Here is a 4,575-nt window from a genome sequence, read left to right as displayed (position 1 = left end):
CAGGTCGGGCTCCTGCTTGGCGAAGCCGGTGGCAGCAGCGCCCAGCGGGTGACTGTGGGGTAGATCCTAGTGGTTCTGGGTGGGCCATGCGCTGAGGGGACCGGAGGAGGCGCGGCGGGGTACCAGCCGCCTCTGCCCGGGCCGCCCGCCGCTCTGCCCTGCTTTCCCCCCTGGTATGTCCACACAGACCTTTGTAAACAGAAGGGAACAAACTCTGAACCAGCAGAATGTGAGCCGGCGGCAAGCCAACAGCCATGTGACGGCTTCCACATAGCGTTGACGCAGTCCCAGAGCTTTTTTGGACTGAAGTGCGGGTAGAGTTTGTCGCTGCCACCTGTAAAAAACAGTGTATGCCCGACCCCTGGGGCAGAGATGTTGGAACAGGGAAAGGTAAACTTACTCCCTGCTTCTGGCTGATACCCAGTCACCGGGTTATGAATTTACATGAACGATTGCATCCAGTAAAACAAATAGTCGTGCCAATATACATTGATACATTTTCTCCCCTGCTAAATCAAACCCAGCGCTGGACCAACAGCGCTTTTATCTTTGCTAAGTATTTTCATAGTTTAGATAAGTGTTGGATAAAAATGAAGGAAAATTGAATGCAGTTTGGAAGAGATTTTAAATTGTCTGTACGAAGTTCAGATGGAACGGTATTTTAAAATAAAAGCAAAGAATGAGTGGAAAGAGAACAAAGCATTGAGGAAAATAAAACGTTTCTAATAGACGTGGGGAGAACACCTGGTTGAAGAGAAACCAAATTGATGCATTAATGCTGGAAACAGATTATTTTAGTATTTTGCTGACCACTGCAAGATTAAATTAGTGTTTGCTAAAGTACAGGGGACAGGTTGAGAAAACTTCAGCTTTAGGCAACTTGTGGGAAAACAGAAGAGTGATATTTTTTTTTCTTCTTTTTAAAGTTAAACTGCATCTGCAGATGTAACTAAAATGAAATAAAAAAAGACCCAAATTGAGAACATGCCCTGTAAGTCCTATTGGCAAAATGCCCTTGTTGCAGGCTGGCTTCAGTGGAGACTTGAGGCTTCCTGTCCTCCTCCACAGGGCAGCAAAGGAGGTTTTCCAACTATGTTAAGTATAGGGATTTTATTGTCCATAAGAGTAATGCTTCCAACAACATCTGCTTGTTCTTTTAAAAATATTTTTTCGTAGTTTTAGAACTTGTTATACATGTATTTATAGTTAGAACATGATTGTAATGTTGGAATGCTCTTTTCTAAGGTATTTAATATTTCAAGTGTCAGTACTGGATATCAAGAATAAATCTTACTCAAAAACTCCACTCTTGGGTCCCTAGCAGCATTCTACTGTCTCAAAATCGATAGAATAGAAAGCATCTGCTTTTAGTGTTCTTTATATTGTCTACTTGCATTTTGTATTCAGTTAACTGAGGCAGCATTCTTATTTCACAGTTTCATTAAGATGGGTAGTCAATTTGAAATCAATTACTTTTTTTTTAAATAAAGACTTCTTCAGCCTTCTGCCTTTTTAAGTTAATTTTGAAACTTGCCAAGCCGTTTCAAAATTTTTGCTCAGAAAAGTCAAAGTTAGAAGGAAACCTGACTAAATGCATACAAAGTACAGTTAGGTGTACAAATCAAAATACATATTTCCCACCCCCTCCCCAGTTTCTGTCTGTTAGGATAGTTTGAAGTGTAATTTGTAACATTAGTAAGTAACCTTGTTTCAAGCAGCATGCTGACAGTGGGTTTTTTTGGTGGTTCAGTGAGTGTGGTGATGAGGTTTTCAGCCGTAGAAGGATACATATATAGAAAATTAAAATACTAATGAAAATGCAAAAAAAAAAAAAAAAAAAAAAAAAAAAAAAAAAAAAAAAAAGTAAAAAAAAAAAAGTTTTCATTTTTTGAGAAAGCATTGTCAAAATTCTATAATATTTAAAGTGAAATCACTGGCCCATGGAACTGAACAGAAGGCAAACATTGCCTCTAAGAAATACATTTTACGGCTCAATTTTGAAGTGGTATTTATGTGTAATTCTGTTGATTTGAATTCGAGTTGCATTGTTTTTTATAAATTGGAGGAATGAAATGTACCTCGAGGATAATTGCAATATTGAAATAATTGAACACAGTGCTACAGCTAGGAAGCAAGAGATGCAGATTACTTGGCTCCCAAAGCAGAGTGCAGAACTCACAGTTCTCTAGGTTTGCTTCTGCAGCCCAGCAGGAGAGCTTTCCAAGAGACAGCCTGGAAAACAACATGCACCCCAAGTGGGACACAGCTCCTGGGCAGCCTGAGCAGAGGCATGTGGCTCCAGTCCCGTCTCCTCCAGGGACTGCAGGGCTGTGTTGAGAATGGGCATTCGCTCTCCTTATTTCAAAGCATTATGTAGGAATCGTTCTGCTCAAACATCACAAAGGACAGTATTTTGCACTGTCACTGCATGGTTAGAGCAGTCCTCTGCTCACCTGCTGCAAGGGATGGGGCTACTTCGCACCTACCCACACCTACTTTTAAGACCGTGGGCTTCCCTTGGGAAGCACCGATCACTTTCTGTGCTTATCCGCTCTGTGTTTTGTATGAGAAACAGAGAGAGACCCAAAGATGGGGAGCAGGACCCCAGACATTTGCCTGTCCGGGAAGCATCTTAACTGCTAGACTGATTAATCATTGTCCCTTGCTGAGGATGAATTTATATTAGTTGTTTTGTTTGTCTCTGGGTAAACCACACTCTAATTACACAGCATAATACTGTTGTCATTTTGTGATAAAGTCCTGTTACAAGAAGGCATATGTAAGAGAAGATGCTACTTTTGGCTGTTAAACAGCAGTTCAGTGTGCAGCTCTTATAAAATTTAGCTGATGTTACCTCCGTAGAATAGCAGCTTTGTTGGTGTTCCCATCATTTATTTAACTTTACTGGGTTGCCTGTGCTTTAAGAGTGCTGTATCTTTCACTTTGTAGTGAAAGCAAGGAAATTGAGCAGCTTATTCCATATATGCTGTTAAACACCTATTTAATGTTACTAGCAAACACGTGTATCATCCTTTGACTAAAATGTAAAGAACAGTTCACCTCTTCAGAAGCAAAGGACACTCAAGTAGAATACTTTTCATTGAAGCCTCTGAGTTTTGTGTATGAAGCAATGTACCACCATGAGGCTTTGAAAGGAATAAACATCTCATAGTACACTATGTCTAAACCGCTATATTTTTAATAACGTTCTTATAGTCAATAATGAAGAATTAGAGACATTCTTTCCAATCTACATGAAGATGCTAAAATATTTAGTGGGATGATGTGCATTCAAGGAGCAGCACCTGTGCATTTACCATGCAGTAATGAGCTTAACAGTACAGTGTTGTGCAAGCATTTAGTTTATAAATAGCAAACTTCTATAAAACTGATAACAGGTATTCTTATTGTATTAGAATATATTAGTTAAAATAATGGTTAGTTAACACTTGTTAATTACAATTATAAATGTAATGAAATCAGAGTTGCTTTCCAAATACAGCATATGTGAACTTTTATACTTTTCTACATGGTTTTCACACTTTTTTTTTTTTTTTTTTTTTTTTTTTTTTTTTTTTTTTTTTTTTTTTTTTTTTTTCTTCAGTTGCCAGAACTTGTTGCATTAGATAGGGGAGTTTGAAGAGTAAAGAGTTACTTTTTTGGTCATAAACAGCAGAACAACAGTGGTTTTTCCAGTGGATTTTTTTGTTTAAATTTTTAAAGACAGACCTTGAAAGTGATCAATTAGGCTTTCTTTAAGAATTATTGCAAAGGCAGAGAACTGCCTTGATCTTACTTTATCAGCAAGGTCTTTTCTCTTTGCACCATACTTCTACAATGGTCACAATCATAAGACGGTTAGGGAAAGCATCTTCTGAGGCCAACACGAGTAATTGTAACATGGTAAATAGGAGGAGAATGCACATCCTGGGGTGGTTTAACTTGCTTATAGTTTCAATTTGGTTTTATATATCAGGAGCTAGGTACACTTTTATGCTACTTGTAAGCAGCATTATGCATTCATCATCCTGGATGATATGAGACTGAAATACATTTAGAGTGTGATTTGCAAATTGCACCCTTACTCATAAAATCTTTTTTACCTAAATGCTTTAAATCCTTAAGGCTTTGGTGCATATTTTGGGTAGGCATATTTTTGATAAATGGATTGTGGTTTTTGCTCTGCTTGCAAAAGCAGCATCAGGGTGGTAGTTAGCACTAAACGCGCAGAGAAACATTCCAAAACCTGAGTGTTTCAAGGTATTCTTCATTGCTTTGGAAGAAAGCATTGTGCTATGCACTGAGTGAGCTTCCCTGCTAGCCATGGGTAATATCATTTCAACGTTGAATGTTGATACCAAAATGGTACAATGATACACTTAAGTATAATCTGATAAGTCTTTTGAATAGAGGCATGTGCCTCAGTGATACCAATGCAAGTAGGGAGCATTAAGTCCCTTCATTGAGCTGTCTTGTTCCTCATCTAATTTGATGAGAAGAAGGGAGAGCAGAATATGTGGAAATTTGGCCAATAGTGGCAGCCAAGGTGTGTTGGGACCCCCACCCCCCCACCCC

The sequence above is a fragment of the Athene cunicularia genome (assembly GCF_003259725.1).
Source record: "Athene cunicularia isolate RWA chromosome 3 unlocalized genomic scaffold, athCun1 chr3_part1, whole genome shotgun sequence".
Taxonomy (NCBI): Eukaryota; Metazoa; Chordata; class Aves; order Strigiformes; family Strigidae; genus Athene; species Athene cunicularia.
The sequence above is the reverse complement of the archived record's forward strand: the minus strand, read 5'-3'. Positions refer to the sequence as shown.